Source organism: Pezoporus occidentalis, unplaced genomic scaffold, assembly GCF_034315485.1.
Source record: "Pezoporus occidentalis ecotype Australia unplaced genomic scaffold, CSIRO_AGI_Poc_V1 ctg13, whole genome shotgun sequence".
NCBI lineage: Eukaryota > Metazoa > Chordata > Aves > Psittaciformes > Psittacidae > Pezoporus > Pezoporus occidentalis.
Genome location: NW_026913103.1, coordinates 10718484 through 10741600, shown reverse-complemented (window position 1 = coordinate 10741600; position 23117 = coordinate 10718484). Strand labels below are relative to the sequence as shown.

The 23117-nt window shown below is 44.0% G+C and overlaps 1 protein-coding gene across 2 annotated transcripts in view; it reads left to right on the top strand.

The window, feature by feature from the left end:
* BACH2 (BTB domain and CNC homolog 2) overlaps window positions 1-23117 on the top strand; it is a 189793-nt gene that overhangs the window by 25054 nt on the left and 141622 nt on the right. For both annotated transcript variants that reach the window (XM_062608393.1, XM_062608392.1), the window contains exon 2: window positions 17724-17810. The gene's annotated coding sequence lies outside the window, so the exon portion shown is untranslated. The remainder of the gene's footprint in view (window positions 1-17723; window positions 17811-23117) is intronic.

The window sequence follows — 23117 nt, the reverse complement described above, 5'->3', positions numbered from 1 at the left end:
CTTCATTCTTTGCAAAAACAGAGGGAAGGTTTTTTTATACTGTACCATTCTTTCAGTATTTATTATTTATTGCCATTAAGCATAGCTGCTCCTGACCTAGGTGATTTAGTTTGTTGGTTTCCTGTTACTTAAGTTACTTGGAATATCCAAAGGCATCACTGTTATTCACAAGCCATGCCTGGCAGCTTACTATTTTATGTTTCAGGTGGTATTTGCATGTCCATGTATCATGTTTATAAATATGACATCTATTTTCATTTTTCAGCATATGTATTACAGTAGGAACATAGGGAACAAGGGCCGGAGGACATCATAGTTACAAAATCACTTTCATTTTTATTTTCTTATTTGATGCTCTCTTGTTGATCTTTTGCTATCTACGCAAAGAATGTTTTAGTAAACAATACAGATTTTGTAGCGAACACAGAGGAGTATGTATGTGTGCAAGACAAACTTACATACTTTTCCTACTGCATTAGACTTTTTTTAGGTTTTAAGTACTTGCATTATTCTTAACAGTGCTAATACATGGAGCATGCTGAGATATATTCTACACATATCATTTGTTCTTGGGCACCAGTATAACATACGTGGGTGTCAACTGCATATTGCTGTGGTTTCAACCAATTTATCATAGTTTTGTCCTGATGCAAAACGTATGCTAGACCCAGGATTGCCACCCACTTTAAATGTTGTTAGCAGATAGCATTTATTCAGTCACTTTAAAATCTTAACACTGTGAAGTGGTTTTAAAAGGTTTAGGTCTTTTTAAAGCAACTTTCATATTCCATCTGGATAATATCTACCCGTGTTGGTACTGGAGATCATTATCCCATAACATGTAACGTAGGTGTGGAGTTCCACTGCATTAATGGATTAACTACACTGAGGTCTCAAACCTCTTAGAAGAACAGAGACATCCTAGTTAAGTGTCTGGACAGGATACAACTGACCGAACAGCAGCGTCCTCTCAAAGCTCTCCTTGATCCTCTGGATGCCGTTCAGGGAGCCCATCACTTCGAGGAACACACGTGTTGGAGCACATGACCTTACGTAATAACCACACGTGTGAGAAGCCCAGGGGGCAGGTAATCCATTGGATGTCCAGTGGTGATGCTGGCAGCGGGCTGCGGAGTTCCTGCACTGGGGAGGTTTGCAGCGGGTTACCTCAGGGTTTCTGCAAATGCCATCCTGCAGCTGTTGTTTGTCCTCCTGCTTCTCTTGTGTAGCAGTTAGGCTGGGAGAGTGGGGAGCGTGGCTCCTGTAGTCCATGCGGAGATTTCTGAAGGAAGCTCACAGCGCTGCATGGATTGGTCCTGTTGCCTCCAGTCAGTTCTTTGGCTGAAATTAGTTTGGAGGTTTGAGAGCATGGAGCCACAAGTGAGCGCACACGAACTTACAAAGCAATGAACATACCCAGAGAAATGGCAGAGTAAATTTTTTGCGTGTCACGTAAACAAATATGTCATAAACATTCAGCGCCCGCTTGTTAGGCTTATTTGGTAGGTTAGCCTGTGTTGCCTAAGAGCTTAAGTTAAAGTGCTTACCAGTGCTCTGCTTGATCTTCAGGGATGTACTGAGCGAAACAGGCTGAACTTTTTCACCCCTTCCTCCATTTCTGTGCATGTACAATGGAGGCTACCTGCTTTCCTGGGGCTTAGAGAGGATTAGTTCCTTCTTATGGCTGGCTTTGGAGAGGAGAAGCACTAAGCTGGGTGGTGTGACGTATGTCTGCTCTGATGGAGATGGGAAGGGAGGAGGCAGCAGGGTGCTCCTGGAGAGCGAGGAGCATTAGCTGGTGAGGATGGGGTCAGGATAGCCCCTGCGTGGGGTGGAGTGAAGGCCACCAGTGGCCACGGGGAGACCCAAGCTGCATGGGTCTGGCTGGCACTTCTGGAATGCCTGCAGCGTGCTCTTCAAAGCAGGCAGCGTGTGACAGGCAGAGGCAAAATACGCGTGGTGTGTCAGTAAATACAAGCACAAACCTATTGGCTTTAATCAGCTTATGAGAAACAAACTGCGCCTGAGAGATGCACGTGCCAGGTTTGCAGGGTGAGCTCTGGTTTGGGCATGCGTGTCCCTGTGTCCTGCCTGGGCGCACGCCCTAGGGTGGGGGATGCTGCCTTCGGGCTCCATCACACAGCCTTGTGCCTACCTGCCCTGGGCCAACCCCCAGAAAGCCTTCCAGGAAAGGAAAGTCTCACCAATTGGATGATCCAGCACAGATTTGGTGTTCACCTGGAAAACTGTGCTCAGTGCCTGCTTCTAGACAAGTTCAAAGCTGGTTCAAGACAAATTACCTTCATGTAGCAGAATTGGAGGCACAGATGCTTGCCTGACTCTTCCCACTTCCTTCCTCATGAGCTCTGTGTCATTCCTGTTAGTCCCCATTACCTCTGCAGTGAGGGCATGCAGCCCCAAGCTGCCCTCCAGATTAATAGCTGCCCCATCATCTGCTTGGTGGTGTCTCTAGCAGGTTCCCCTTCCTGCCCATTCCTCTCTCCATATCCTCTGGGATTTAATTCCATGTAATTTGGCTGGATAATGCCCAACAGGCCAGGGTCTGAAATTGGGTGTAGAGCTCCCAAACTGTGCAGACTGAAGGAATGCCCAAGTGCATCCATGACTTCCAGTGGACTCTACGTCTATTGGTTAAAAATCAGCTGGTTTCTCACATTATCTCAGTTTTCTTTCTTTTTTTTTTATTTTTTAAAATGTTTGTTCCTCATCCCTCCTAAGAAGACAAAAGGCTGTAATACTGAAAGATCATTTTGTAAGTCGGGGGAGAACACACTTTTTCCTTGTGCAAATTAATGTTCTGTAATAACTACCATGCAGGAATTGATTTTCTCCAAGTAACAACTTTGTGGGCTTGATCTGGTAAACAGTGCTGTGCGTGTTGTGTGTAACCCTGCAGTATTTGAGGGCTGATCATGCAAGAATAGCAATCACATTCCAACATTTTCAGGTTCCAAAGCATCAAACATAAGAAAGAACAGCAAAACAAACATACCTGAAGCTCATTGACCATTTTCATCTGAGTTTGCCAGGCCCGCACTGTAAGCATGGTGGTACTGCAAAGCACATGACAGTTCAGTTAAAAGAAAAAGATATTATTTCATGCTCGTGAAATATTTAACATAGGAGAAAAACAAAGGAAAAGGCTCTCTTGGCATCTGCGTCTGCAATGGGGTGGATGATTTCTTTGCCATCTTGAAGTTCTACCTGAAGCTGAGACAGAAAACCCTGGCACTTCATTATCATCAGGCTTCTTGCTGTCTCTTTCAAATGCAGCTGGCAAGCTCCTTGCTTTTCCCTTGGATCATGAACGGGGACTCTCCAGCTCACAGGGACTCTGGGAGAATGTGTGAGCAATTGCATAAGTCCAGAGAGGAGCTGCCAGGGGTGATTCTGTAGTAAAGGGGCTCACTGTTGAAGTGAGAAGTAGGGCAGGAAGGGCAGACACTGCTGGCCCTTGACACAGAGGAGGAGCCCTGTGATTCTGGACCATCAAGTGATGTCCAAAGAATGCTTTCTGTATCTTCCTCTGCATCAGCTGAAAGAAAGGATAGAGCATGTAGGTAATTGGTGTTTTGTCTGGCTGTGCCCATCTGGTACCTGTCGAAGTAAAAGTTGGTTTCTAGAGCCCACATAAAATCCATCCATAGGTCTGGGTTATTCCTCTGTACCTTGGAAAAAGTAAACTTGTGGACCTGGAGTTCAGCCTGAGTTCTGGCTAAGCATGTGCTTAAGCCTGCTAGGAGCCTGAGAGGACAGTGCTGGTCCGGGAGTGAGGGGAGCTGGACCATGATGTTCCAGTCTGAAGGAAGCCAGTGGGGATGGTGCCCTTAGGGAGTGTCAGAAGAGAGGCTGCTGTTAGTGCCTACTTGGGTCAACACAAATCTAGGTGGTGAAGTTGGCTCCCCAGGATGGTGAGAGTGGGCACTGATCAGGTGCTGTGATTCTGCTGGCTGCACAGGTTGTGGTTCTCCTGGTTTTACCAAGAGGTGTTCCTTCATGGGAAGGTATTTGCCAAAGCCATGTGTACCAGTTGGGCTGGCAGCAAGCAGATGCCTCTGCTGCCTGGGCAGCCTTCAGCAGAGCCGAAGGGCTGCGCGTAGCTGTTACCTCCTCTTCTGGTGGTGAGGCTGACGCACAGGCACATGCACCCAGTCCCTCCCTGCCCAAGCTACCAGCCCTGCTCTTCTGCAGCCAGTTCTCAGTGTGACATTACCGGTCTCCTGTTTTGATGGCTGTGTTTGAAATACCTTCTTGCTGATTATGCAAAGTATGTGCTTTTCATCACCACGCATTGTTGTGTGAATGCTGTGTTGAGTCTTCACTTAAAACTTAATATTTCTTGAATATTATATGGTAGTTGCTTCCAATTTTCTATTGCTTCATCTGCTGGCCACTTCAGCTTAAACTGTTGTTACAGCTTTTTTTGTGAAATCTGTTATGCGTATTCTGATTTTTCTTTTCAGTTGCATTTAAATACTTGGCAGCTTAAGTAAACCTTCTTGCCTCAGATATTTTGTTTAGAAGAACAGCTTCCCATTAAATCAAATATGGAAGTTTGTTTAGTTAATAGTGAGACTGTATAGTGCTGCTGAGTGTAAAACACTGTTGTAGCATACAGCGTTAAACTGAGTGGTGCATTTCTTGAAATTTGAGGTTCGTATGTTGATTCCTACATATATCGGGTTCTTAAAAAGATCTGTTACTGCTCTTCGTGAAGAATTCTGTCACAGCAGTTAATGTGTGCTATTCCTCTAGATTTTACCCTTTGTATAGGGTAAAGGGCATAGAGTTCAGAGATGACTGAAAAGGTACTTCTTCAAAAGGCTAATGAGTAAAACTGGACCTTGGCAAGAAAAATGCATCAAGGTAATGTGTTCCTTAAACCGTGGCTCTGAATCTTCCCTCAGTGGAGCAGGAGCAGCTGGAGTCCTTTGGGAACAGTGTTGCATATCCTCAGGTTCTGAAAGGAAAAACCCCCCCATGTCCTTCTGGAGGACTGAGAGGAAGAGAGGACAGTGTAGAACTTGTGAAGGCAAGAGATGGGAGTGAAAGGCACAGAAAGCTGCTTAGATGGTGATGAGTTTTATCTCAGCCCACTTCCAGAGCTTAAAGCCCCCCAGGGTGTGTCGGCGATCCAGCGACAGCTCTTCTGAGCTTGTCCTTTCCGCTGGGTAGCGAAGGATGGGAAATTTCTGCCTAGAATGTGTGGGAGCTGGACCAGGTGAAATGAAGGGTGGTGGGAAGGGTCCCTGCTGAAATGATGGGTCATTTGTTTAGTAAGATGACTGTGCTTGAACTGAAATGCGCTGATGCTTACCCACAGTCTCAGACAGCTTCATTCCTGACTGGCTCTGTGAATGCATGTCCTGCTGTTTACCCCGTGCAGACAGTATTTTGCTGTGAAGGGGATGAGCCCACATAAAGACTTGTATGAGGAAGCACAAGATCTCCCGAAGATAGTGCAGAATTGTTCCTTAATGAGTGTTCAGCACAGTATTTCATAATGGACCTTCAGAAAAGTATGAAAAGTATTTGCTTTGGTGTCTTAATAACCTCTCCGGGCAAGGGAGTGGTCTCCCTGTGCAGAGCTGCTGTGAGCTGGAGCCTTGGCCTTCACCACAGTGAGCAGCCCCTCTGCCTCCTGCACATCATCGCTTCCACCCGTAAGATTTTGTATGTTACAAGCAAGGCTGCTCACAGGCTGGGATTTGACAGTGTCTTTTGTAAATTAGTGTTTGGAAAGGAAACCAGGGGGCTTTGCTGGATGCCCATGAATTCATCCAGGTGCTTGTTTCTAATGCAGACAGCGGCTCATTCATGAGCATAACCCAAAGAGGGTGTAGTCAGTTGTATCATTTTTTTTCTTTTTTAACTGAAAAAAAAAGTGTTTTTGCAAGTGATTTAAAAATGGCATTAAGTAAAAAAAAAAAAATCAAGCAGGTGTTATGCTAAAATGAGAAGTGCTTTTACGGTTTCACAGCGTATCTGGGTGGGTTTTTTTCCTCTGTATTAACATTCCCCACAAAAGCAAATGGATTGAAGACACCAAGCAAGTGGCTGATCATAATAGACTTTTAGGTGTGGATTATTGCTAGGGCTTATGCTGCTTTGGGGTGCCTGTCAGTTGCATGCCAACTGCAAAAGAGTTTGATTATTTTATTAGTTGCAAAGCAAGGAAGCATAGGACAAAAAGCGTGGGTTACTGTTGAGATGTTATAACCCCAAATTAAAACTAAATAGGCTAAAAATGCCTTTTGTTTCCGTTACTATTTATCCCTTCTTAAGATAAATGAAAACAGCGCTAAGGAACTATGCGTTTATTTTTACAAATGTCTAGAAAGCACTGGAATATGACGATGTGAGCACGACAGTGCTACCACCATCCCACTGCAAGACCACATGGAAGCATTTAATTGAATGAAGAGACCATTTTCTTTTGTTTCAGATTATGGGATATTATTTAAAACCAATTGCAGCTTATTGTTTTTAAAGTTGGTTATTTTCAGCCAGTAACCTCTAAACACCGCCTATTTTGGCTGTGTCTGCTCCACACATGCCGAGGCTGGGAAGAGAGAGGGTCAGCCAGAGCCAGGGGCATGAGCCCTGTACTGCCCATGGCTCATATGCACCAGATGGTCCCACCCTGCAGCTGACCCGCTGCTGATTCCCTTTACTTTCCTAAATCTTACTGATTTTCTCCTCTATAAATCATCAGTTCCCTTTCCTAGCAATTAATCATTTTGCTTATTTTTAGTTCTATATTTAATCCTTCCCATTCATCAACTTTCTTGCATGTTAATTTTCCAATATTAAAAGAGCAGTATGCATTTCTGTGCCAGTTCAGATCTCTGTGTACAACAATTCCCCTTCTTTATTTTGGTGACTGTCCACAAGATGCAGGAGGAGGCAGCAGTACTCCTGCCCCACCTCAGATGGCAAATACACATCCCAACAGCGTATGGTGGCTTTACTGTTTAATTACTCAGTGAAGACATGGTGGATCATGATATGTTTATATTCTTTTCCAAAGTCTGGAGGAGATGGGAAGCTCATGCCCCATGAATCCAACTGGGCTCTTGGCCTCCCTGGTATAAAAGGGAATGAACTGCTGTTGGGTAAATTGTATGTTTGATAGAGTATTTTCTTTTACACGTGTTGAGTTCTTTCCTGTGAGGGTGATGTGGCACTGGCACAGGTTGTCCAGAGAAGCTGTGGCTGCCCCATCCCTGGCAGTGTTCAAAGCCAGGTTGGACAGGGCTTTGAGCAACCTGGTCTAGTGTGAGGTGTCCCTGCCCATGGCAGGGGGGTTGGAACTGAATGAGCTTCAAGGCCTCTTCCAACACAAACCATTTTATTATTTATTCTATGAGGTTTTTGTTTGGTTGAAATCTACTTTCTTCTTGTGTGACAAGACAGAGAAACACCATCTCCTGTTTTATCTCTCTGGTTTATTTTCTAAAGCATCTATTTTGAGCAGACCAAATGGAGCCATGTTACCCGGAACTAGAGCACACCTTCCTCCAGTTCAGCAGTGCTGCTGCAAGGGTTTTGCTGTCCCTCCCTTTCCTTTAGGCACCCAGTGCTGGCGTGTCCTCATTCAGGGCCCAGGCATGGGGCATGCTGTCCTGCCACCACAGGAGGGCAACCCAAGCCATCCCTAATGGCGCGACAATCTGTCACTTAAATGGGAGAGGTGTTTATCAAACGATTTAAAAACCATCGCTGTGTGGATGCGTTTCTCAGGGTGTTCATGTTTTGTGACGCAGCACAGTCTGTCAGTTGAGCACTCTGGTTGAATGATAGCACTTTTGTTCCAGGATACACCTGCAGCACATATGTAGACTTCTCTCTTCTTTCTTTTACTTGTATACATGAATTCCACATAAAACTTCAGAAAAGCCACATCACGTTTCTTAACTGATTCTTCAAACCAGCCCCTGACTTGCAAAATGGTTGTCAAGAAGGATGAGGGGATGAGCTGAGGTGTTGACACCTGCAGCAGCAGTTGGAAATTAATACCCTGGAGCCCTGTGTCCAGTGATGTACAGCTCCCTAAGGGACAAACCTGGCCTGAAGAGTACAAGGGAGCATGTTGAGTGGGCTTATAGCTCTGCATTTGAATGCGTATGTGCATTGCCGTATCTTTGGCAACATGTGCTGCCTGCATCTTTTATAATTCCAGAACTTATTCAGACGTCTGAATAACTTCCCACCTCTTGACTGCAGGTTGATAGTGGTGCCCTTTGTGGATTCGTGTGGATAAATTCTCTGCAGTACATACCGTTGCTCTGTCTTTAATGTGCATACAGAGCTGCTCAGATAAAATAAATTCATTGTACCTCACTGCAGTTGTCAGTGAAAGGAAACTGTGCATTTTTCCCTTGAGTGCTGGGATAGTTTTTCTCCAGCCTTTCTTTCTTTTGAAAGCCCTAGTAGCATGCTACTTTTTAGATCTCTCTCTCTCTCTCTTCATGGAGTAAAAATCACTTTCTGCTTTTCTTGTGTTCAGAATTATGTAAAGCAGTTGCTGAACATAAACATGCAACAGTAAATGCCATAGAAATGTATTCTACAAAGATTCCACCGTTAACCACACCAAAGAAAACAAAAATGCAAGGTTCTTCAAATCTATGTCACATGCAGGAAGTGACATTTGAATTCTTACTCATTTAAAATTAAGCCATCTTAACCATTTTCCTCTTTTAAAGTGTTGGCGATTTTTCCATTAGTTAAAGGTTTGTCTTGCAAGTCTTCAAGAATAATTTTTTCCTTTTTTTTTTAAAGAGGCTTGAGCTGTTGGGCTTTTCTAAGATGATAGTACACATGTGAGTGTAAGGACTGCTTACATTTAATTGGCTATTTGAGAGCCTGTGTTTGAGGACTGACCTCAGAAGCATTAGGAAATGGTAATCCCGCTACTTATCTTTGCACTTCGTAAAAAGCATTGTTCAATTCTTGGAAGAAGAGGATGTTTCAGTCTCGCTCAGTTTCTTTACTTTGTTCTGGTTTGCTTTGATTCTGTTGGTGTTTTTCCTGGTCCACTTCAGTGCTGGAATATAGTACCAAAACAACTGCGTGGGTTATGACTTTTACTCCCAAGTTTTTCAGTGTTTCATCATGTGGAAGCCTCATGTCGAGGCTCCAGTAAACAGATTTTTTTGAATCCAAACAAAAAGTGAGGGCCACAACATGCAACCAGTTTTGACTGTGAAATCAAGGTCAAAGTCACTTGCACACATTCAGTCCTGGCAGTGGTGAACTTGGGCTTGCCTAAGTGTTGATCTTTCCCACTGCTCCGGGCTGAGCTTGCATCCCAGCAACAGATGATGTTCGGGACTCCTCTGGATGGCAAGCTGAGCTGTCAGTCCCCTCCACCATTCCAGTTGTCCAAACAAGGTTTTTCTCCTTCCTTTTTGAAGGAGTTTTGCTGGAGTAAAGTTCTATTTTTCCTTATTGTTTGAATTGCTGATCCTTCTGTGTCCTGATTGCACTGAAGGTTGAACACAACTGTTGATGCTCTTCTGAAGCATGAAAGGACAATGCGTTTGTTTCATTTCTCAGGCATCTGCCAGGAGTATTTCATAGCGTTGAAGTGTTGAGATGTTATCTCAGTCACTTAAATGCTGTACTTCAACATTTCCCCATTGCTTGGGTTGAAAACAAAATACCAAATTTGAAGTCTGAATGCTTTTTCAAATGAAATATGATATTTAATGTACTTTTAGCCAGTACAATTATCACAGTTGCTAATTGGTACAATTTTTATCATTACTGTTGAATCATCTTTATCAGAATATATGTGCCTTTTATCTATCACTTCTCTGTAGCATCGTGGAGGAATAAGCCTTTATCTCCTGTGCATCTCCTGTATATTATTCTGTCAGCCAGAAGTGTCTCTTTTGGTATTCTGGAAGTGTTGAAGGATTTTAAAATACAGTCTACTGAAGGAAAAAAAAAATAAATAATAAAAGATACTCTGTTAAAAAAAAAAGAAGCAAAAAAATCTTGTTAAATAATTAAGATGCTTTGGGCTTTATCAGGATTGACAGTGTTCTTGCCATAATATACATATGCAAAAACTGTAAGAAGTTTAATATTTTATAGCAAGGATAACTCCAAAACCTAAATCTGCTGGCTTGTTTCTATGGTAACAAATATTGAAATATGTCTAGCCAACACTGTACCCCCCATTTAATTTCTGTCTATGGGTTCTAGGAATTCATTAAAACTGTAGAATCCTTTTAAAATTGGTGCGTTCTGCTGTAAAATTCCCTAAGATTAATGTTGAACATAACTTTAAATTTTAACATAAACATTTCTTTGAAAGAGATTTCTTAGCAAGCGAGGGATTAGGGTTATAGTTCTGAGACTGTATGCACATTGATCTGGTATTTCTGTTCTTCCTTGGCAAGTTGAAATGTTTTTTTTCTTTGTGCATGACTATACTTTAAAAAATGAAGTTTCAGTCTGTGGATTCTGCTGAAAGTATTAAAGGCTGCTTAACTGGAATAGTCTGGCTGGAAGACAACAACAGCATGAAGTCAGCACCTGCAGGATTAAATTTAGTGGTCTGGACCTCTTGGCCAGGGGTAGTTCTTAAAGATCCTATCTTACTCTTAAGATTAAAAGGATGAGTTGCTGGGAGCTTCAGCCTTCAGTTAATTGCACTTAACTTTGTTTATGACAGAATATTTTCTGGGTATCTGATTTAAGCCATTTTGTGTCTGACATCTTCTGGTTGTTTTCTTCTTTTGAGGGCAGCTTGGCAGTGTTGGGAAGTAATCTGAAATGCTGGCTGTGAGATTCCATTTCCCCAGCGGTAACTCAAACCACAAGCACCTAGTCCCAGCAGTAAGAGAAATATTTTGAGACTTTGAAGGGAAACATCAGGTTGATACAACATTTTGCATCTGGTTGACTAGCCAGCATTAGATGCAGCTGGAAGCATAAAGACTTCCTCCCTCTGCCTGCGGGGACTCTGGTTTCTGCTGGCATGTAGTAAAGATAATGAGGCAACAGAAAGAAAATTTCAGAAACTGAGATTTGTGCTTAACAGCTGTGCTTCAGGAGCCCGTGATTGTGGACTAAATGCATGTTTTCTCACAGGGCTAATAGCTTCCAACCTTTTTTCCTCAAAGAGACTTACAGCTGGGTAGTTGAAAATCAGACCCAGCAACCTTAAACTGATGCCTCGAAGGGCAAGGAGGTGCAGATGGAACCAGTAACTGAAGTACTCAATAAAAGCAGAAAGTGGTGTTCAGAAAAAGTGTGGTTCATTCACTTGTATCCTTCCAGAGTAATAAGGAAGACACTGGGATACTTAATGGGCAAAGTATCATCTCCATGGTCCTATGCTGGAATGAGTGATTTCAGTGCTGAGCTCAAGGCTGGCATAGGCAGTGCTTTTCTAGAGCAGGGAGGATAGTAGCTGAGGCAAAAGTCTTTTAAATGTATTTTTTTAAATCCGAACAAAAATTCTGAACAAAAATTTCTGAAGGAACTGACTCAAGACTCTCTGCAAACAAGTGAAAAACTTCTGCTCTTCCATCTCTTGTGTTGAATGTGGAACAAATTATTTTTCTATAAAATAATCCATTTTTCTTAAATAGGTACAAGAATTTATGTAACAAAAGGAGTTCTGTTTTGAAGCTTTCTTACATTGTATTGATGGGCTTGCCGTATTTATTTTCAGGAAAAGTGAGCAGGATTGAAAGCAGGATTATATATGTTCATGGAAGCTGTGAATACTCCCGTTCCAGTATGCTTGTAATCTTTCACAGGCAGAGCAAGGCTGCTTGCTACAGCATGGCCAGTTGGTAGCTGTCGGGAAGCTTTCACGATGGACAAATGTGTCCACACCAGTTTTTCCACCTTACTTTAAAGCATCTGGTATATATCAGGGTCCTACACACCCTTTTTGACTCTTAGAGCTGTGAAATGAAAACAACTTGTATTCTTTTGTGATCAGCTCTCATATTCTCATGCAGTGTCTGTGCAATTAAACACATCAGATTGTACTTTGACTCACTCCTGCAGTTTGAAAAAGTACTTAGCATCAGGTTTAGATGAACTGCTTAGTAAAATCCTGCAGAGAGTGAGTGTGAGTTGAGGAGAAGTACCCGTGAGAGGTAAGATGCCAGGAGTTACATGTTCTGCTTGGCATCAGGCAAAGGCAGAGTTCGAGCCGCGATTACCACTATTAACCTCTGTGGCGTTTGCATAGGACAGGAGACACTGGTTTTTGCAGACCTAATGTCAGTATTTCCTTTACCATAAGCAATCCTGTAGGAAGATGCATACCAGACAATTAAAAAATAACAGGCAGCGTGAATGCATACAGAGAAAATCTGCTTTGATAAGGAGTGTTTGTTTCCTGCAGGAGTTCTGTAGCCCCTTGCGAGAGGAGCACCAAGAATTTGTAGAACTGTATTCATTGCAAATGTCTCTCTCAGTGCTTAGTGCTGTCCTGAGAGTGGGGAAGGGGTATTTTTTTTCTTACAGGGTTTTGGGAGACCTGCGGTTTGGAACAGAAGGTGAAAGGTACAACTCCAGAATGTCTTCTATGTGATATTCCCAACCATAATGTTACTGAGCGCAAGTCGCTCTGCCCCATTTCCCTGCTGATTCAAAATGCAGTTTCTTATTTTTTTGCCTCTGGAGGCAAAATTTTGAGAGGTCAGGGGCGGCTCTGTTGCGGCTTCTTTTCTGTCCTCAATTCCCTATCCTTATGGCAGTGTTTCTCTCTATAGTCACTTCTGCCGTAGTGGTTAAAGACAGAAGATGTTTAGCTTAACCCCAAGGCAGCTCAGACCTAGTGCTAGATTAATTAGAAAGTAGTGCTGTGCCCTCCACAGTAGCAGAGCTTTGTTTGGGAGGGGAGTGAAGGGAGGAGTGCTGTGCACTGGGGGCAGGAGGATTCATCCTGCCTGCCAAGATTCCTGCCGTCAACAGTAGAGCCCTGCGTGTAAGAGGAGTGGGTATCAGCTCTTCAATCTGCCGCACAGCTCCCCAAGCTGGGTTTCTCCTGCAGTGCTCTGTTTGTAAGGGAGTTGTTCCTCCACCGAGTGTTTTATTTTCCAGAGTTGTTTTAAGCCCCTTTTCCATCCAAAGCAAAGCCCTTTGGCAGAGCGGCTAGGTAACAAAGCTGTGCGTTTCTCCTCCATGTTATGTACTTCATATGAGTTAAAAGGCTTGTTCTGCCTTTCATCTTGCGGACTGTTTTCTGCAGATATTTCCTAACTTTTCCCATGACGTTTTCGCCTGGTTCTTCAGAAGACTGCACGGGCTGAAAGAGACTATTGTTTCCGCAAGAGCGCAAGCATGTGCACATCAGCTAATCTGTTTGGTACAGGATTTCAGAAGTGGGTGTTGGACTGAGGAACAGGATTGGGATGTGTGCAGCTACAGATTCTTGCAAACAGCATGCTTTCTTATTCTGTAAATAATATCACATTTCACTTTCGAGGTTCACCATTCGTGTTTCTCTAGAAGTTGAACTCTAGTGCCATGAGACGTAAACAAGGAAATGGTGTACAGGAAGATTGTAAAAGCTTTGGTTAGCAGAGCTTGGAAAGCTGGTTTGGTTTTCAGTCCTGTGCCTGGATAGGTATCAGCTACTTGATTATGTGGAGACTCAGCACGTTTATTTTTCACAAATACGTTTTCACAAACATCTCAGGTTTAAAATTCATACTTCATTGTCTTTCTTGCTTTGTACTTCCCCATGTTTGGGTTTTCATTTTTGAAATACAGGATAGACAAACAAGTACCTTTTAGCTTGGTGTTTAGGAGGCAGACTTTAGCAGCTGAGTTGCGTTTGCAAGCTGAACCTCATACTTACAGCAAACTCTTCCTGCAAAATAGTTTACACACAAGACATGCTGGTTGGCTTTTTTTTTTATAGGATGTTATTGCCAGGGGCCAAAGCAACCACTGGTGGTGGCTTTTGTTTTGCACTCAGGGACTCAGAGGATGCAACCTTGCTGCAGATTTGTTCTCCCTTTTGGGAACATTACCTAGAAGATGATGCCAGGATAACTCCAGCTTCCTGGTGGTGACCCAGATCTCTGCTGGCTATGAGATCTCATCTCCACTGGGCATGGAGCAGAAACAGCAGTTGCATTCTCAACTGCTCCTCCGTGGGCATGCTCCTGTGTGGTTTCCAGGCTCATCAGCAGCTTTGCAGCGTCTTGGCTATTGCTGGTGACGTGACTGGTGGCGAAAGGCGGAGTTTTCTTCCACGGTCTGGTTTCAAGTAGGTCTTGTACGAGGGTGTGGGGCAACTCCAGGGTGTTTTTACATATTACTGTATGTGTGTGTGTGTGAGACAGCATGAAAATCCTCAGGAGTTTTTTTAGCAGCGACAACATTGTATAACTGGCAGTTCACTCTATCTCCATTTTAATACAGTTTCCTTGCTTGGTCAGGAATAGTTGCTGCTTGTGAATGACTCCTTGGCACTAGAGGATGTATGCTGGGAAGGCTGGCATTTGCTGATAGTTTAAGAATTGATAAGGATTGATAACTGTGGTTTGTTGGTGGATTTTGTGTGGCTGAGATGCCTTTTGATGGATGCACAGAAATTCCCAGGTGATGATAAATTGACCGTAGTCAATTCTGTAAGAGGATCAGGAAGAGAGATTGTGAAGTAAGGAGGAGTCAAAGCTTTGGTTCCTTTTCATCTACAGGCTGCCTCATTTAGCAAAGAGGTTATAGTCTCGCCCATAGCCACGTGTTTTTAGCACCTTTGGCCCAAACTTCTCTGTTGGCTACCCTTGAAGGGTTTTTCCAGTGAGACGCAGCATGGGACAACTAGCTTGCTTTACAGACCATCTCACTGCTTGCCCAAGTGGTGTTTCTGAAATTGCACCTCCTTTTCAGCAGCTCATGGGAGCAGTACAGAGAACTGGAACCAAACTGTGAAGCTGCCTTTTCCTACCCAAGACTCCTTTTGTGTTAGAGTCCTTGCTGCTATAGCCAGGAATATTTGAGGCATGTTTTTACTGACAGTTTTCTGCTCTGCACTCCTGGGGATTGGATGTAGGGCAGTTTAGAGGGTTCCTTACAGTGGAAATCCCTATTTGCAGTCAGCAAGTTCATCAGAGCCCTAAATTATTTACCTTAAAGAATTCAAGCCCTGAATTATTTACCTTTAAGGTCTGTCTTTCGGCAGTGTGCATTTGGTTGACTGTAGACCTGTACTCTGTTATGCACTATGAATGTCTAAAGCAGCATAATAGCTAGGGCGGTTTCAGCTATTTGCTGTTAATTTTATTTTCTTACACAAACATTACAATATAATTAAGGTCAGAGTGTGACTCAGTGAGATATAAAAAGGATTTGTGCAGACCTAATTTTAAGTCTTGTAGATGCATATACAGTTTTTGATTACATTTCTAAATATGTGATCATGCTCTTCCTAGAAGTCCCTTGCCTAGCACTGAGTGTAGAGCTCTAGCCCTGGGCTGATGCCCTGTTCAGCATCTTGATTTTTCCTCACTGTTTGGTGTTTAGCCCTGGGCTTTTATTTATGGCACACTACACATAAACTGAAGAAGTTTGTCTTTTCCTCACAAACTTGTTCTGTTTATCAGTGTCAGGCTTGAGGGTTTAACAAATGATTTGGGAAGCATTGCCGCATCTTTACAGGAAGAGAATTAAAACAAGAGGACAAAGGATCTTGAGGATCTTACAGTCTTGCTGCTGAGATGTCTGCACACCACATAGTGTTTCATATGCTGGGAGTATAGTTCTCTTTGCTGTGACTGTTCATTAGTTTTGCTTGAGAGAAGCCGGGATTTCAGGTTGGTTAGGAACTCGCCATTAATGGCCACTTGGGAAATGCTGGGTTTAAATGACTGGAGCAGTGCTGCATTGGAGCAGTGTGTCAGCTCTCCAAGGCATGGCTCATCTGCCCGAGTGCTGAGAGGGGTGGCAGGGAGTGGCAGGGTGGCTGTGGTCTTCACTGTTAACATCTGTCAGAGTTGTCCTGCTCTTTTATCTATAGCCCTGATGCTCAGCTCAGGTCTGTCCCATGTGCCAAGCGTGGCAGGAGAGGGTGAAGTGAACCGCTGTAGGCAGCGCTTGCCCACCACATTTTCTTCCCTTTTCAGTGCTTCACTCATCAATGTTCTCTCTATACACCAAAGAAAAAAAGCAGGAAGCAGACAAATGGTGAACAGTGTCCACCAGTGTTGTAGAGGCTTGAATATGATTCATTGGCAGTGCTGTGGCTGCACAGCCACTGTGCAGCTCTCGGTGATGTTCTTTCCTTATCCTACCTCCAATTTTCCATCCCCATTAAGTGAAATTTCTTGTTCTTATGTATATTTCCCTGTCACCCCCTAGCCCAGCTCTTGGCTGCTCTGTGTTGAGTATAGATGGCTCCAGGCTGCTGGGGCTGTGGCAGGGAGGTCACCTGGAACAGGAGAGAGCTTCAGTCCATGTCCTTGCTCGGGAAATGGCCCAGCCTGGTTGGGAGCAGATGCCAGAGGCAAAGGCTACCTCTCTTCTCCTCAGCCCTGGGCTTGACCATACTCTTTGCTTTGTGCGGCAGGCACATGGCTAGTCTGAAGTTTAAACTCTCTGCTGCCGGAATTTGTTGAGTCTTTCCAACCACTTTCTCAGGAATAGCTCAGTCAGACCACTGTGACTGAAAGCTTGACACAGAACTTTCTGGCAGACATCCATGTTGATGATGGACAGAGTATGCCAAATGCCCGAGCCCTGAAATAGCAGGAAGGGTGTCACAGCCATATCCCCTAGCCCATGCTGCGTGGCTGTGTTTAATTCATGTGCCCTTCTGAAGGTGGGCAAGAGATCATGTACAGATTGTTGAGTTGCATCTCCTTATGTGGTTTGTTTTGTTCCCTTTCAGAGAAAGCAATGAAATACTGACATTGATGGCATTTCCAGTCCTGAAAATCCAGTGGCATTCTTTCTTTACTTACGATGTGTCTTCTGACCATTCAGGGAGGCTGGTGGGTTTTTTAGAGGTTGGATCTTCAGTTGGGTTTTTACCATATGGGCCTTTTTTTCTTCCTTATTTAAGTGTGGAAATTTCTTATGTGAGGTGTACATTTTGTTTTATTGGTGTATTGGTAGGAGAATTTGACACTGAAACTTAAAAGCTACTAATATGTGAACTGAGAAGTAAACACAGACCCTTCAAGAATTTTAAGTGGAGTTACTGCAGAAATAGTGTTGTAGGTGCAAAGTTCAGGGAAACTGTAGATTAAGTAACCAATGTAATTTTGCATGTATTTTTACATTGCTGCTGTGGTGGTTATTAGTGGCATGTATTTACTGTTGAAACTGAAAGAAACTTAAGTAGCTCTCTCTTCTCTCGTATTTCTGCTTTTGGTACACTGAATGTCTGCTTGGCACTGGTCCTGGTGCTGCCAGGCAGGAGAGGGCAGAGGATTTGGGTGCAGGAGAACTGCATTGTCCTGCAACAAACACTTGCAAGAACTGCAAGTGATGGGCTGTGGTACCGTGGCTGCCCCCCAGATTTTCTCTGTCACTTCTATTTGGTCAGTGTGAATTTTGGGGAAGGGGCTTCTTTCTTGTGTAACATCTTCATGAAACGTGGCAGAAAACAGAAGACCTAAATATCTGCTGGGAAAGCCAGCCGCTGTAACGCGAATAACAGATAATTGTGCACAATAAATGAATTTTCTCTTTTTGTGTTGTTTTTCACACAGAGCGATGAGGCAAGAGAGAAGTTTTTAAAAACTGAAAAATGTGATTGCGTAAACATCGTTGTTGGCAGGCGGACTCGGTGGATTCAGGTAATGACGTGACACTGCTTTTTATTATGCTTTATAAACTGGCTAGGGTTCAGGCTGACAGTAGCCTTTTGTCAGGGACTGAGGTGTAGAGGAAAGTGACAAGAGGTATGACAAGAAACGGTGGCTGGCTGTTACATTAATTCAGACCAGGCAATGGGGTGTGAGTGTTCCCCCAGCATGGGTGAATGCTGAATAGGACAGCGTTGCTGGGACTGCAGTAGCTTCTTTCCTTATGTCCGTCTGTTGAATCTGAGGCTGTGAGATGGTTGCTTGGTTTTTTGTTTGTTTTTATTTTTTTAGATAAGTTTTTTTTACCCTAATAGATTCTCTAATTCAGCCTCTTACAGCCCCATCAGTGCAGGTGGGGAAGCTCCATGCCTGTTCTGTGGAGGAAGGTCAAATGATTAGCTGTCCCTTCAGACTGTAAAGCTCTGAAGCTATGAATATTTCCCTTGAATTCCCTCTTTTAAAAGGTTTCTGGATCAGAGCAGATCATTATCTGCTAAAAGACCCAGACCTAGACCTTTAATGCTTTAGAGGACTACCACTGGTTGTTTTGTGTGTGAACGAAGACATACAGAAACCTAATGTGTGCTGTTTAAACATGCTACTAATATGTTTGTAACAACCTTATCTTAAAATAATGGACTTTTAACATATTTAGGTCCTGGTTTGTAGGCAATGTAAGTTGCTAGCTTAAATGCATCTCTTATGTTTTTAATTGTTTTATTTCCCTCACTGAGGGGGAGTGGAAGATGAAGTGGGGGAAGTTTACAGTGCTAAATTGCGCTCGATGTTTGTAATTGGGGTCAGATCCTATCCTCAAACTTCTTAGGCAGTCCCAGTGAAGTCATCAGGCTTTTCACAAGCATATGGGTTTTCCTCTCATGTATTTGATTCCAGGATAAGGGCCTACAGTGTGCTTTTTCTGTGAGCTGATTTCTCACATATATGAGTAGATTTGGAAAACAAGTATCTTTTTCAAAGTAGGCTCTTGGTTTCCAGCACTGATTGGAGTTGTTCTGCAGTATTTTACTGAGAAGCAGATGAGCAGAGCTAGTTGCCTTAGACTGAGCTGGTTTTAACTGGCGAGTCCTTTGCATTTTCTTTGTTAGTTCCAAGTGGGAAAAATGCAGTTGTGGCTTTGCGTTGCTGTTGTCATGACCAAGAAGGACGTTTAAAGCATGTGAATGGATGCCTTAAACACCCATTTGATATTTCCTAGAGCCAGCTTCTTTTTAGTATTAAATTGCATGCTCTGGGAAGATAGTTGCTGTATCAACATTGGTATAATGACACATTATTAAAAAATCAATATCCAGTCATAGAAATGAGTCCTGGTGTAAGCAGTTGGGTGCTTACAGCTGCGATTTGTATGTATTTGCAAATGTAATGGGCTTTTTTTTCTTGTAGCACTGGTAACTTGGATAAACACTGTATGTGTGACTCATTGCAGAGTATAAACTTATTTTAAAGGAGCAAGTGTGGGATTTGCTTAATATCCTATTGCTTACATCCCTGAATACTTGCATTAGGTCATGAGTAATCTTAAATTGGCCAACCTGAGAGGAAAATTACTGTTGATGTCCCATAGGTGACTTCAGAAATAAACAGAAGGATGAAAGTGCTTCAAAAACATAAATAGTAGTTAGAATTCATAAAATCATAAGCATATGGCACAAGGTCTTCTAAAATATTACACTTGAAAGCTTTTTTATAGTTTCAGATAGAACTTGTTTAGTTATCACGGGAAAAGTAAATATTTTCATTCATTTTCTTTAGAGCTCTCTTGTTCCATTCCCCTTTCTTTTTCTCTTTTTCTCCTTCCCCCCCCCCCCCCGCCCCGAATCTTCTTAATTTGGTGGGAATGGGGAACCAGCCCCAAATGTGCCTAGAAGGCCCTACTTGGGAGCAGGAGATAACACTGGTAATTGTCCATCTGTTGTTAGGTTCATTCTTGAAGTCCTTCTGCAGTGTCGGCATGGAGTTGATGTAATCCAAACTGAACATTCCCTGTGCGCATGTGTGCGTGAGTGAGATGCAGTGGGCACTGCAGTGGCTCCTGGACTGGTCAAGAGCACACCTATATTTTTAACATGGTACCCCAAGCACTGGGCATGAAGGATGCGATCCCTCTGTGTGTGTGTGCATGGGGGGTAGCACAGTGTAGCATCCCTGCTCTCCCTACTCTTCTGCCATACCTTTGGTGGGGCAGCCCTGGTCCCCAGCCCTTCGGGCATTGCAGTGGGGAGGTCAGGCTGCTGCTGAAGGGAAGTGAAGGAGAAAGACGAGGAGCAGAGGAGTGGGGGGCCGGGTGGGGAGGGGGAGCTGGGGAGGAAAACACAGCTCCAGAGGGAAATACTCTGTGCTTTGCAGTTGCTTGTGTGGATAGAAACCAGATGGTGCGCTGGAACACCCGCTCGCTTGGGCGGCGGCGGAGCCAAACATATGGTTAATGGTTAGGAGAAAGAGCTTTGCGAGCCAGGGCTTTGCTGACTGCCTCGCATTACAGATTGTTGCAGTGTGTCATTACATTGCCAAACTAAGTGCTTAATACCCACTGCGGGCGCTGGGCAGGCATTTGCAGGGAGGATGCTGAGGCTCCCTGGGTAGGGTAGGAGGCTGACATCACGTGCGTCCCCCCGCCACACCTCCCCACGCCTTGTTTTCCCACTGGAAATGCTGTAAATCTCCCCTTTTACAAGCTAAAAGCCTACAGCAGGCAATTTTCCTGTTCTGTGTGTCTTTAATCCGTTTATTTCCAACAGCATAGGGTTGGTTTTGCCCCTTTTTTGTGCCTGTTTTATTTGGTCCCCAAGCAGCCAAGTTCACCTAGGCTGCAGCACTGCACTTACATGCTCAGTTCTGGGATCTTTGGGCGACACCAGACCCATGTTATCTAAGGAACTGCTGAGCTCATTCATCTCCTTTTCACGGCCCGCTTCCTTTTATTTTTAGCCAAATCCGTCAGGCCTGACAGGCGGGTAATTTGAGCCAGAGAAAGGGCAAAGCTCCAGGTCCTTTCCACAAAGCAATTCTTCTCCTCCCTCCTGGGAAGGCTCCAAACTTGGCCTGCTCCAGGCAGATGGATTTGTTGAGTCATGTGAGATCATTTACACAAAAACACAGCGAGGCAGTGAAAAGGAAAAAAAAAAAAAAGGGAAAAGAAAAAAGAGAAAAGGTGAGGGGCGGGGGGAGGAAGGAGGGTGGGAGAGCGTGCGCTGCCGGGGCTGCTGCAAGCGTAGGAAATGTGCTGCGAGGCAGCTAGACAGAGGAATGCAGCAGATTCATTCTTGTATAAGGTAATGTCTCGTTTACAGTACAGGGTGGAGCCAGCACAGAAGAGAAATCACTCAAACGCAGATTACTCATTTAAAACAAAAATTTTCCTTAAAAATAAATAAATATAATAATAATAAAAACTAACAACCCAAGCAACAAGCAAGCCGTGTGCACGGGTGCGCAACAAAGGCAGTGTTGTTGACAGCACCGGGTTACAGTAGCGGTAAACTCCAGGCTGGGAGGTTGCTGGAAAATGAGTTTGCTCTGTGATGCAACTGGAGTTTGCTTTGTCTGGCCGCCAGCACGAGCAGGGCGGTGGGGACGGGGAGGCCAGTGGCGGTGGCAGCAGCAGCGTGCTTCGCTCCGTCCAGGGATGGTTTCAGGCGGCGGGGCGGGATGGAGGGAGCAGTGCAGGATCCCGAGCAGGCAGGCTGGGTTGGGGCATCAATGACAGCAAAAATGGGGATGTGTGTGCACAGAGGGGGTGGGGGAGAGCCTCTTCTTGTTTTGGTTTTGAACTGGTTATGGCATGATCTTCATTACATCAGGGAGTAGATTGCGTTTTTTCAGTTGAATGTTGATTTGATTACCGTTTGCAACCTAAGCTAACCCCAGCATGTTGGTTTTGGTTTTTTTAAGTGGGTGGTAAGAGAGAACATCAAACTTGGGGCTTTTCAGATCTTGATGCATCCCGGAGAATTAGGTTGGGGTAATTTATGCAGTGTTCTAACGAGTTGTGTTCAAGCCTTTAAATAGACATGGACTGTATTTAAATATTGTTAACATAACTTCCAGTTACTCCACTTTTCTCAGCAAGGCAATATCTGAATATTAGTGTTTTGTCCCAGTGGTGATTAAAAATCGGAGTAGGAGCGGAAACTGATCTGGAAATTGGTGGAAAACATGTGCAATCAAACAAGTCCTATACAAAGCATTTCATTAAATTCTCAGCTGCAGTTAAGGAACTCGTGGGAGCATGTAAATGTGGGTTTGCATTTTAACTTGACCCTTCCGCCTGCTGAGTAGCATCTTCCACAGGGGTGTCCGCTGAGTTGCTTTCCTTTGGGGAGGGCTTGTCTGGAGCCTGTCTCCCTCTGCCTGACCATATTTTCTCCTTTTTCTCCTCCTCCTTCTACTTACACCTTTGTCTGCAAGACAACTAGCTTTCCGCGTCTTCTTGCCCTGCCAGGCTGTGCTGCTGAGCGCGTTTGGCGTGGGGAGAGCCTCCATTTCTCACACTTAAGAGTTTTCTCACTTGGTGGAAACCTTTTGTCTTCTCTGTCTCTTGATTGGGCTGCCTCGTTAATTATGTTGAAGGAGCACTTGGCAGCACCCCGAGTCCCAGCTGGGGTCCCACACTGCACAAACCCACAACCAGGTTCCTGCCTGCCCTCAGTTTATGGCTGGTGTACTGCGTGAGAATCAGCGGAGGGGTAAAAGTACAAGGATGAGAAGTACAGACAGGTTTGGGACCTAGGTCATGCAATAAGCTGTGGCTGTGACATAGCAGCTTTTAATGAGGGATGGCTGTAGATTGCTCTGAGATCCTCGGAAGGGTCCCAGAAAAGGACGGCATTGTTATTTATTCTGTTTATTCTGTTTGCATAGTTACTGTAACTTTCTTTTCCTTCTTCCCCAAAATACGTAATTATCCTACATGTTCTGTTGCTGTGAGCAACATTTCCCGTAGTTACCCAGAGCTGCAATTCCAGTTAAATTCTCACTTTATAAAGCTAATCTCTCAGCAGTGGCTGTGCAATTTCCAAAAGACATTTGTGAGGAGCCAAAGTTTTAACAATTTTTTGTTTTAGTGGACAATTCTGCATGACCCTCTGTTAACTGTTCATGTTCATTGTCAGTTGAGAGCTCAGTAGCTTCATCTCTGTGTATGACACTTACAGGACTTGCAGGTTTTTTCAGTTCCCCTGCAGGGTGCCCCACTCCTCAGTATCTCCTTTTCCCACTCCAGAGATGCTGCATGTGTGGCTTTTTGCATCTTTGTGTCAGTCAGCCAGACTGACTAGA